Genomic DNA, 12,545 nt, shown 5'->3' on the forward strand with positions numbered 1-12,545 from the left:
TTACAGTGCCACGAAAGCACTTCTGTCAAATTAGACTTGACAAAATCTGTAATTTTAAATCATGCTTTGTATTCTCTCTCTGTTGTTAAACAGACACTTAACTGTGAGCTGCAAGTTGTTTGAGCATGTTTGTGGTTTTGTAACTTTGAATTTCAACAGAAAAAAATACAGCAACTCTTTGCTCTATTTTTGAGGTCTTTCCTCCTTATCAAAACAATTTTGAAAGAACAAAAGTTAGGCAGTTTGTATTGGTAATTACAGCACTCATTACTCTGTCACCTGAACCCCTCAGTGTTTTGGCCCTGTCAGCACAGAAATCCTTCTCCTCAGAGTCACAGTAACATGTGGCCAATTCAAAGAGATTTTAAAGGAAATAAATATTCAAATATTATAAATCCATGTGTCATCGCCTTTCTGCTCTCCCTAATGCCAAGGACTAATTTCCTGCTTCTGACAGATGTAACACTGGGCAGCAACATGTGCCAGTTCAGCTTCGGACCCCTTCTTCTCAAAGACCCTCTGAGACAACAGAAAAGCTGTTTGGTCCCTTCTACTCCACAGCTGGCTGCATAACAACTCAGGCCTTCCATCCCTGGTTCCTCAAGAGCTGTGAAGTACTGCCTGTACATAAAATGGGAACTTGTTTGCTTGCATCCCATTGTTCCAGAATGGCTCCTTGTCAGCCAGGCATGGTTTTACCAACAGAGGAGAGGGCTGTAGCTTGTCCCACCATTAGCAGCCACCCCTAATTAGTAGCGGCCTGTGCAGTACCTGTGTTTTTCACTGCAAAGCAGTAGGGCTTGAGGACTGTGCAGCTTCTTGCCATGCAGAGCAGAGCTGCAAACAGCTGTAAAGGCACAGCACAGCCAGCTCTGTGCAGGAAGGAGACAGACCTTGTGTACAAATGGATGAGGACCTGTATGAGGCTGCATCATCCCAGGGACTTGGACACTTGTGCAGACTTCCCATATTTATCTACAGAATAGGCCATGGCTTGATTGGGTAAAGAGAGTAATTCCTTTTTAAAATAAAGTATTCATTTGACAGGGAATGATTGTTGTATTTGAAATGAAGATGGTCCAAGGCAAAAACAAATTGTTTGGCTGAATGACCTGTTGGCTGTTCTCTGGCTGCCTTTGAAATTATATTCCTTCTTAAGCCTTACACTCTGCACAAAGGCGAGTTTCTCCAGTCCCTGTGTTTTCTCACAGCACTTTTGTCTATTCACTCCTGAGAATCCAGCCTACTGTGTACGTTGTAAAAGATGCTGTTTATACTTGGGCTTTTAGTTTACCATCTGCGCACAGCTCAGCTCCAACATCTTGGCAGATCTGTTTCTCCTCTGCTGCCAAGTCACTGTTGCAAGCCCTTAGAAGAGCGTTATTCATTTCAGACTTCCTAATAAAATTCAGGCTCTTTGCAAACTCTCTTGTCAAACCTCTCCCCTGTTCTCAGCAAATGCAGCGGTACAGACTTAATGCTTTTCTGCAGACCTACTGATTCCTGTCCTATTGGCACTGAAGCATGACCAGTTTTACATGCAACCACTGATGCATATATACCCCCACCCTGTCCTTGGTAACATGTATCCCATTCCCAAAGGCATTGATACAAATTAATTCAGGCACCTGAGCTCCTGCCACACACACGATCCATTTGCAATGTACCTTGTAATCACTTTTTACTTTAAACCCATTTTCTTTAAGAAACAGGCTTTGCACTAATGCTCAGGGGAAATATTTTGAGCCCAGGCTTCCTCTCTCAAAGTAAGACATTTTTTGGTAAAAATTAGAAACAAGCTACATGCTTATTACCTGTAGGCTAGGATACTTGGTCAGGACACAGATGAGGAAGACTGAATATAAGAACAGGCAGACACTACTTCACCTCCCCACTGAGCCTTGCATCTTTATAGGTATATAGGTATAAGCATTTTGGCTTACAGAGTATGGGCATTAGCCTGACCAGATATTTAAATGAAAGACAAAGTCTATTACAGAGAGAGAAAGGGGGAAGAAAAAGCAATTTCAATATTTTGTTTGAAAAAGGAGTGGTATTTACTGAAGGTTAATTCAGCTTGAAAAGAGGTGCTGGAGTGGTACCGATTTCCAGAGAGGCACATAGTATCTAAGACTGGTTGTAAATGAGTTTTCAGATACTGCTCCAAAGAATTCTGATGCAAAATTTGTCCTCATCTTAGATCCTAACAACTGACCTTACAACTCTTTTGATAAGAGAGAGGAGCTTGAGCGAAGTTAGTTTTATTAGACAGTTTGCAGGCCATGAATAGCCTGGTATTGCTGTGAACAGCTGCAGAAAATAAAGGTGGGAAGACCACGCCTACAAAAGTCCCTGTGCAGACTGAATAATTTCATTTCCACCTTATCATCTTGGTTCTGCTTCAACACCTGCGTTTTAAGCCTGACTCCCTGGCCCAGCCCACATGCCAGCTGCAGCTGATGAGCCTGCAGTTATCTGCCAGTGGCACAGAGGAAGGCCCAGGGTGCTGTATGCAGTGCCTGTGATGCTCAGGGAGTGGCACCTTCTCTCCAGGTGCAGCCACCTCCCAGGACCCCTCTTATCTCACACCATCCAAGATGCATGAAGGAGGACTTGTTATACAGCCTGTGTTTGCCCAGTACTCCACCAAATGCTCAACCTGCCTACAATGTAAGATATCTGCAGGATAATATTCAGGCTAGCGGGGAGGCTGCTGAGTACCACTGCTGCAAAAGGGGAGAAAGAAGTGTTTAATCCTGGTACCTGGATGGGGCTCTGAATGCAAGTATTAAACTCAAGTGCATGCAACAAATAAAGCAAAGCATTGAAAAGGACCTTTAAAAATATTTTCTTCAAAGTCTGGTGACATAGTAAGGACTCAACCTGCAGGCACAGAAAGATGACTGAGATGCATCTTGTAAGGACAAAGTGGCCGTTGTACACCTGTCTCAGTACAAAGGCCAAACTGCTTTTTGCTGCCCCCAGGAATAAGGGCTGGGGCCTTGAGCTGCATAAGCTTGCTGTTCCTCCTTCTGCCAGGACAGCAGAAAACATGAAAGTGAGGAAATGCTGCTCCTCAGAAGGATGAGGGACCTCCTGACCTTCCTTTGTTTTAAGACTGGCTTGCCTGATTTGGTTTTGGTGTCTTTGAAATGAAGACTCAAAGAGGATAGATAACATTATTGTTATTATTAGATGGCCTTATCATTGTTCTCTATCGGGCTAGTTATGCCACACGCCAAGAACAAGAGCTGGGAGCTCTCTGCCTGCTGCAAAAAGTGGATACACTGCACAAAATGGGGAAGGCCAGGAAACAATGTAATGACACCGGTCAGCAGAGTGAACAGCAGCCACAGCACACTAGAACCTCACCTTGGTCACAGGGCTGTAATCAACGGGGCAAACAAGAGCTTAACGGGCTTAGGATGGAGAACAATGTGGTGGCCCCGCTGATGTTTACAGAGTTCACCAGGGCAGCAAAGTGGCCCATCGGAAGTCTTGCAGTGGGTCATCAGGCTTGCTTTCGCTTGGCAGAGCGCCCCGGCATGCACATCGCAGGAGCAGACAAAGCTGAGAGTTACCGGAAATATCAAGGTGCGTGCATACGCACCTGCTTTACAGGCCACCCAGGGAGAGCCTCAGGGGAGGTGAGACAGCAAACACGGTGAGATGAAGCAAGTGCCCTAGGACAGCACCTGCTACCTGCGTAAGCTGAGCAAGATGACTTGATCACAGCGGGGGGGGGGGGGGGGGGGTAGCAGCCGAGACCTACCAAGTGAGAGGGGCCGGCAGGAGCTCAGCTCCCCTGCCGGATGGAAGCGGGTTGAGGAGCGAGTGTGAGCGGCAGGCAGGGCCGAGCCGGCCCCCGAGCAGGGCGGCGGGTGGTGCAGCGCAGGATGCGGGCTCGGGGAGCCGCCGGGGCGGGAGGTGGGGCGGCACAGCCGCGGCGCCGGGCCTCGCAGCCTCCCCGCTGGGGCCGGGCGGGGGGCGGCCCGCCCCGGGGCTGGCTCAGCGCAGCCGCCGCTCCGCCCCGCGGGGCCAGGAGCGGAGCCGGGGCACAGCGGGGCAGCGAGCGAGCGGGCCGCCGAGCCGAGCAGGTAGGCAGGCAGGCAGGCGCGCTGCGGCAGCCCGTCCTGCGGGGCGGGGGAGCGGAGCGGCCCAGGACGGGAGGGCGAGGGTGGGGGCTCCCTCTGCCGGGCCCGGCGGCCACGACCCCGTCGGCCCGAGGGTCTCTGCGGGGTGGGGCGATGCGGGGGGCTGGTCGCGGCGGCGACTTCCCGAAGCTTTCCGTGGGACGCTGGCGAGCGGGAGCGGCGCCTCGGGGACGAGACTCCCCGCCGCGACTGGCTCATCCCCTCCCGGGGCCGCCCGCGGGGCCGGGCGGGCAGCCCTCCTGCGCCCGGGGAGCCCCCTGCCCGCGGGGCCGGGCGGGCAGCCCTCCTGCGCCCGGGGAGCCCCCTGCCCGCGGGGCCGGGCGAGGGCGGCGGGAGCTTCTCTGCGGGCGAGTCCAGGTCGCTTGCAACTTCACATGCATACCTCGGTGTGTGCCCGTTCAGCCTGCAGTGGGTGGACGAGTTTTGATCCTCTTGTGGAGCTCATGTATGGCCTGAAATAAAAAAAAATGGTCACCAGGTGCGGTGGGTCTGGTGTCACGCAGGAGTGAGTCCTACGGGCAGGACGTGCTGTTGCTGCAAAGCGGTTCTGCAGGATCGATGTGCCTCGGCTGCGAGCCGATCCAACCGGGCAATGCCGCTGCCTTCAGCGGGGCCGTCTGGGTTGATTTCTAAGATGCAGATTAGATGCCTCTGTAGCAATCTGACCCCTGTTACGACTCAGAAATCTGCTTCTGGTCCAGCCTGCTGTGTCCGTTCTCTACCACCCTTTTAAGAGCCCAGTGAAGATAGTCCTTGCATTTCAACAGCTGGATAGGGTAGATGTTGGCTGTAAATTATCTTGCAGTGTGACTGTTGACGATTGTGTTGATACGGGGATGTGGGCTTGTTACAACCCAGGCATGCCGTTCCTGCCCCAGGGCAGGAAAGCTCTGCCATGTGTGCTTTAGCATAAAATGGAGTCCTCGGTTAAAAAAGAAAGGTGGAAAAAACCCCGAAAAAACAACATCCTGGAATCTAAATGCTGGCTTCAGTAAACTGTAAAGCTAGTTCAGGATGAAGTGTTCCTATATCTTGGACCAGCTTTGCCGTTTCCATCTCATGCTCGACATGAGAGCTTGAAACTTTACTAGCTGTGCAAAGGAGGTACAGTGTCCTACTGCTCTTGGAGCGGATAGCTGGGAAGAAGAGGAGCTCTTGGAGATGTTTGTGCTGCAGCTGGCAGTAGAGGTTCACAGGGATGAAACCTATCCCAGCACCATGTGGGCGTCTTGAGATGTAGCTTCTGAAAACACTCGTGTGGTTCTGTGCAAGCAAGGATGTACAGCTGGAGAGTACTCTCTTGAAATCTGCCATCAGTGATACGTCCTCTCTACAGAGACTTTTTTGGGTTTTTTAAACTTTCTCAGGCACCTTGGGTTTGAGAAAAATCCTCTTCAAAGCCTGAGGCACGAGTCTGCTGCCATGAAGCTTGCTGGCTGCACGAGAGCCATCAAGCAGAAGCATATGGCTAGGATCCTTTTGGTGGACCACAGGTCTGAACGTAGAAACACTGCTCTGAAAATCTAGAGGGAGGTGTCTAGTGAGAGGAGTAGTCTGGTGTGTTGCTGTATGCTGATGTCAAGATAAGTGTATGACAAACAAGCTGTAAAAATAAATTACTCAGATCTTACTAAATACTTCATGAGCACTAAATGGGAAGAAAGTATTGATGGGGACAAAGTGACATGTTCAGTGGTGGCTGCCCTGCCAGTGTCCCATCACAGGATTTTTGTGGTTGCTACAGTGGTGTGGTTTTTAACAGTCGTGCTTGTTGATGGTCTTTTGGCTGGAGCCAAGAACCTTACACACCTATAGGCATACTTCTTTAAAAAAAACCCAAACAACAAACAAAACAGAAAAAAAAGCCAACCAAACAAAACAAATCCATGGGCACTTGCTCATGTTGGGCTGTAGCGTGGGTGAAAGGGAGCTTTTCCAACTGCTCTGCAAGCCAATGTGTGGATTTGGGGTGCTGCAGGGAAGTGAGAAGACTCTACTCATGTCTTTATTTAACACCTCTTTCCTAGAAGGATCTTGCTTCCAATGTAGCTTCACTTGGTGGAGCCTCTCTGGGCCTAAACCCCTCTTGGCCTTGCCAAGGGCTCTGGGTACCACTGGGACAACATCCTTGTCCCCATGCTGCAGGACAGGGGTGGCTGGCTGACATCTTACAGCATTTACTCGGCTTCTTACCTGTGTGCAACAAAAATAGAGCAAGATGCAAGCTCAGTGCCTGGAGAAAGCTCTCACTGCAGACAGTCTCTGTCCTGCTGCATGGAAACTCCTCCCTTAAGAGGATTTAGCAGCTTTAACGATGTGGCTGATCTGGACTCTTTTCATTCCTGTTATCATCTCTATTTTAGTTCTCAGGGGACAGGCAGGTATAGTGTGACCTACAACTGTAAGCCAGTGCAGGAGATGCTCTAAGAAGGCCTTCCCACAGTTCCATGGAGGTTTCCTGCCCCTGCTACCCAAGCCATTCTCTGCTTCAGACTCCATGGGGGGTTTGTATGAAATTCGTCATCTGATTGTAGCTGAGGAAAGGTTTTATCCCTCTTCTGTGCCCTTGTGTCACAGCTGTAAGGCAGCAGGGAACTATCGAGGCCTGCAGGCATTAATCCTGTAGATTAATCCTGTAGATGTTTAAAGAAGTGCAGGTGGGAGTTTTGCAGACCTCTGGTAACCACAGGCCCTGAGGAGCTTTCCAAGTCAAACCATATCCATGGTTCTTGGTGTCTGCTGGCACTGTTACAGCAGGAAGCATGCAGCAGGGGCAAAAGGCTCTGCCGCAAGGACCTCAGACACTGATGGCACAGGATCTGCTATGGGAAAGCCAGGGTGATGCTGGGAGTTGGACCATGCCCTGTACTAGCTGAAGTGGTAATTATTGCTCCACTTAATGGTGCCTGTGACATGGCAGCCGCTTGTTTCCTGGTCTGCTTTCTGTTTCTGCTCGCTGGTGAATGGGTGGTGCCAGCATGGGTCTAGCAGGGCTTAGACTATGGTTGAGTGGCTTGGAGGGCTGGAGGAGGTAGCAAGGCTTCCAGTGGGCCTGTGCAACAAGGGATGATAGGAGCCTCTGTCTTTGTATTACTACAGTTTCCTCTTTGGAAAAACTTGAGAGCATCAAGATTAACTTATTTCTGCCAGGAAGTCTGGCCCTCACCCTAGAGTCCCTTAACTTCTCTGAAACAGATCTGCATCCCCTTCTCCTTCCCTGCCTTCATTTGTGTAGCCGTGCCCTCTGCCCTGTGGTTGTCAGCTCTGATGGGCTAAGAAATGAACTGTGTTCTTGCACCAATGTGTGTGTTGGAATGTGGGATTGGTGCTTTCCATGGGCAAATTATTAATGCCACCTTCCCTTTAGAAGTTGTGTAATGAGCTGCAGTCATTACCTCTGTCTTTTCCTGGCTCATCTGTATCCTTAAAGAGGGAAAGAAATGGAGGAAAGACTAAAAATTACAGGCTCTCTCTTGGCATGGTAAAAGGAATAATACGGCAGGCGCAACCAGCGCCAGCAGTTCCTTGATGGTTGGCTGGCTGTGGCAGAGCCTGTTTGCTAAAAGCTCTCTGGGTGATCAGGGCTTGGAAACACTGAAGCAGTTAATGGCTGACTCGGACCTAGACAGGGTGACAAGTGAAGCACTGGAAACTGTGTGCTGGAGATCGCTCAAATCATTGCTTGCGTGTGCTGACAGATCCAGAGCGAGCTAATTTTCTGGAAGAAAGATGAGGCGTTACTGTGGGCAGCTTTTTGAAAGGGCTGCCTGATAGATGATGGCAGAAACGGGGAATAAAACAGTAGTAGCCTGTTGGGATGGGGATGGAGATAGGAGACTACTAGCTCAGTACCCAAGCATGTGTCCTCCCAAACACAGCGGGACCAGGGAACCTGGGTGGTTTGAGGCTCATCCAAAGTAAATACAGGGGAGAGAGGGAAGGAGACTAAACTGAAGGCAGTCTTTCTCCTGTGGGAGGAGGCACATGCATGGACTGTCTGGCTGACTGCTCTAGTTCTTTTATCTCCTTGACGGAACTTCAGAACTAGGACACAGCCATTTAAAAGCAAGTAAAATCAAAGTGTGGTGCATGTACTTAATTTCTGAAACTTGTTGCTGAGGTAAATGGCCTGTCTTTAAGGAGCATGGGAGCTGGGAAGGGTCAGCTCTCCAGTGCCACCAGGAGCCTTGCGCATGGACAAAGTACTGAAGGCATTTTTTAAGGATGCTCCTGGAATACTTTTCAGTTTATTTGCAGCACAGCCTTGAGCAAATGGGTGGATCATGAAAGCACTTTACCCTTTATAGACAAAATTGTTGCTGGGCTGTAAGTAGATCGCTGAACTCTTCCGGTATGATGATAATTCCATGGCCACGTCCACTGGAGAAATGCTGATCTGGAACAAGTTATATATGTTTGGATATCCAGCAGCCCAGAGACTCTTAAGTTATATACGGAGAGTTCTCCTTGTAGGCAAAAGCAATTCTGCTTTGGAGGGAGGTCTCTCATATGCAAACAAGGGAGGGATAGGCTGTTGGAGCTGTAGCAGTGCACCTTGAGCCGAGTTGACTGTCCCAGTTGGAGCTGGGGTCTGCCTTTGGTCCCTTCTGCTGCTTTTCCTTGTTGATTGCCCTGGAGGTAGTTTGGGAAACGGGAGGAAGAGGAACAAGTTTACAGGGATTTATGTAGCAGGGCCTGAACTTGCTGTGGTTTTGCCTGTTGAGGAAAAAAGGAGGCTGTTTCCCAGAGCTACTCTGGAGAAGGGGTTACCATCGCTGGAGGTGACTGCATCCTCTGCCAGCACCTTCCTTTGGCCTCTGCAATTCGTGAGGTCTGTGTGCACTCATTGGGATGGGGCTAAGGCACCTCAGCTCCTTCCCCTACAGGAGAGGCTTCATGCAGCAAATTATCTGTCTAGTTTTAAAAGCAACCCACTCCAGGAACCTGATTTTGCTGGGGCTGGTGTACCAGACTGGCACAGGTTCGAGTGAGCTGCTTCTGGGTGTTTTCTGCGTTGGGTGGCTGGTGGCCCACACCCTGTGCTGGTGCGGGGCTTCAGGAGTGGCAGGTGTGGAAGTAACATCTTGGCACTCGCCTTGGACTGCATGGGCTGCTGCTGTCATCCCATAATACAAGAATATGCAAATTCTAAATGCCCAGAGCTGGCATGTCTTCTGTGATAGATGATTAGCTGTTTGGTTGGGAATCAGTTGTGGAGTTCTGCTATCGCAGAAAATGGTTCAGTGCTCTAGTTAGACCTAGTTTTCTGTACCTTTTGTGGCATTTAAATTTCTAGGTGCCTTAGTCTTAGAGGAAAAAATGTGCTAGGAATGTTTTATTCCCTTCCTGCTTTATTTTTTGCTTTCTCCTTGGTCCTGCCAATGGCTTGCTTAACATTTCCTGGAATATGTGTGAATAAAAATTAAAGAGATTTTGTGTTCTGTTTTGTCAGTATTTAAGGTCTTTTTGTACTTTGGTCCCCAGAGTTAACATCAAAAAGCACCATGCAGGCTGCTCTGCTCCTCTTTCTGCTTGCAGTCAAATAACTGTAGAGTACTCTTTGCAAAAGGGTGCCATTCTGGCTGGTGTAGTGATAGGACACCATCTCTAGTACTGGAGTTGTAGTTGTGCATTCATTCTGGGGCTTGTTTCATGCTGGTGGTGTGTTGCAGTCAAAGCATCCTTTTGACCACTGTGGAGTCAGTCATGTGTCTGCTGTGTGTGTCAGCCTGGACTGAAGCTGTGGGGGATGAGTCAGTCTTGAGCAGCTCTGCTGGAACGTCCTGGGGTTCCCAGTGTGCTCCGCTCAGTAAACTGTCTCCTGTCCCCATCTTCCCTGTCTTGTGATCATGGAGCTAGTCTCCCTGTTCATACAGAAGTGTGTCCAGAATACTGTGCTGGACTTGGACAGAGGAAACCCATGACCTGCAGGTTAGCAAGGCTCCTTCCCCTTGCCCCCCCCACCTCCTGCTGTTGCCTTGAGTTTTGTATTGACCAAGCAGAGGTGGGAACTATTTTGCAGCGTTTGTGCTTGATGCTGTAAGAAACTGGTGCTTAAAAGGTAGGCAGCAGTTCTAATTATGATCATCGCTGAAGTCTTTTCGGGGTGGTGGGGCAGGGGGGAGGAACCCAACCGACAAAACCCTGCTGCCTGGATGTACTTCACCAACAGTCTAAGAAGATACTGAGCTCTGGTTTGCATTCAGGTCCCTTTCTAATGCAGGTCTGCAGAGACACTGCACATGGAATAGCTAAAGATCCCTCTGTTGTGCAGTAAATCTGCCTGTTCCCAAAGGAAGCTCTTTTAATTAGAGAAGGCTTCTGCTTAGCAACTATTGTGCAGGACAGTGCTAGACCACAGCTGTGCAGAGGCAGCCTGGTGAGCCATGTGAAACAAGGTAGAGGCACAGACCTCCTTCTGCTCCTAAGGGGTCTGCTGCACCTCCCTGGGGACACTACAGAGGAGTGTGGTTTGGGTACAGTGGAGGTCTCTGGCGGCTGGTGGTGAAGGCAAGTGGAGCCCTGTGGGCAGGTCAGCCTTGCAAGTGAGCCCCAGCCCCTCTGCGGGACTTTCTGCAGGAGATGGCTGCTCCCCATGCACAGGGCTCAGCAGATCTTTCTCACCAAGTCCTTCAAGGGTAGTAAGACCTTGTCCAAGTGCAGCCGAAATGGGGGTCGTTGTTCCTGCTCCCAAGAGGTAGGAGGTGATACCCGTGGCTGCTGGCACCTCTCCTGCCTGACATGAGGGAAATAAACAGGTCAGAGTTTCCTCTCACCCCTGCTCTGTGGGGGAGGCATTGTGACTTGCAGCTTCCTGGAACAAAACTGAGGTGACCAAAATGCTACTGCCGAAACTGCAGGGGGATTTCTTAATGTCAAAAGTGGCATCAAACTGGTTGCTACCTGTGCAGAAGAGGCTATTTCAAGGGAGGGCTATTTCAAGGAACAGTAAACTGCTTTAATGTCAGACTCCAAGACCTCAAAGGCTGCTTTGATTTGATGTTGCAGTCCTGCTTGTGGTCTTAGAGCCTGGGTGTTTCTGCCTTCATTCCCAATCAATCACCTTGCAGCTCCAGAAGCTGTCATGGTGGTGATTTAGACTTGATCCTGTAGTAAACCAGTAACTTCCTGCTTTGCGTAGCTTCAGGCAGATGGGAAACCTCTTTCTAGCTCAGCTGTCAGCTACAAGCAGGACCTACCAGTGTGTATACAATTAGATGGCCATGCACCCAGTGTTGTCCCGTGGGAACCTAAACAGTTGCTCCTTGTTTGCCCAGAAGAGAGACAGCCTTCCCCACAGGGTGTTTGCTGTCAGGAGGAGCAGCCTGTGCAGTGGTGTGTGAGTTGACCTGGGTCAGCTGCCCTGTTACTGCTGTGCTGCCGGGAAACTCCTGTGCCCAGGGTCTTGGTGGAGAGCCCTGGTGTCCTGTGGTGGGTTGCTCTACTGCTGGCAGCCTCCTGGCAGAGGGGGAGCAGGCAATGGGGCTTTACTGGGCTGGGCTTCAAGCTGTTGTGCTAGTACGGGGTGGGTATATCTCCTGGGAACTGAGGAAGCCTTCTGTTGGATTCCTTACCTGCCTAGGTAGTCTTCATGAGACCCCTCACTGTAATTTGATGTCATTAGTACATTTGGCTTGATAAAAAAATTTAGAAATTATGTGAAGTGGAAACAGTCTCTGGGGGAAAGAGCTCAGCGTGGTGGGACAGGCAAGTAAGAAAAAAGTGTCTGCCAACTCTATTAAAAAGTGATCTTACCCTCAATCGTGATTTACTAATTAAAAATGAAACAGCCCTGCTTTTTTTCCCTTCTGAAATGGGAGCATTTATCACTGCATTGGTGCTTATCTGATATTTATAAATCAGCTAATTGCTCTGGATAAAGGTTCTTTTTAAAATAAATGTCTGAACTACTCTTTACCATCTCAGTACCTTCTAGCATTGCTCCATCAAATAGTCTCCTGAAATATTTGTGCTCTAAATTTAGAAAAGGAGACCCTTTCAAGAAAGTAGAAAAAGCCACCCTGCCTCCCTTGGTTCAGGTTCAGCTGAACCCATTTTCCAGACTGCTGTGCATAGATCTGCAGACTCCACGGAGGCCCCTCCTTTTCCCAAAACAGGCCCAGCTTTTCAAAGTCTTGCTGTCTATTTTAACTGCCAAATTCCTGAGGAACTTATCCCATATGTCTGTTCCTCTTGGCTTGAAGCAGCCTTGTCCATAACCAATCCAGCCTTCCAAGCACCACATGCGTTGATATTTTTCCTTTTTTTGGATGCTCTTTGGTGGAGAGGTGATCTTAACTGCAGGTGACAGGTCTATAATTGAATAATATCACATTGCTCCAATTAAATGTGCAGGATTACCTGCCTGGTAATGAAGCAGTCAGCAGGGCA

The 12,545-nt window shown here is 49.5% G+C and overlaps 1 protein-coding gene across 1 annotated transcript in view; it reads left to right on the forward strand.

Annotated features, from left to right (window-relative positions):
- The first annotated feature begins 4,018 nt into the window (after positions 1-4,018).
- Positions 4,019-12,545, forward strand: part of CD82 (CD82 molecule) — a 41,912-nt gene continuing 33,385 nt past the window's right edge. The window contains exon 1 of the mRNA XM_051621868.1: positions 4,019-4,097. The gene's annotated coding sequence lies outside the window, so the exon portion shown is untranslated. The remainder of the gene's footprint in view (positions 4,098-12,545) is intronic.

The sequence above is a fragment of the Apus apus genome, chromosome 5 (assembly GCF_020740795.1).
Source record: "Apus apus isolate bApuApu2 chromosome 5, bApuApu2.pri.cur, whole genome shotgun sequence".
Lineage (NCBI taxonomy): Eukaryota > Metazoa > Chordata > Aves > Apodiformes > Apodidae > Apus > Apus apus.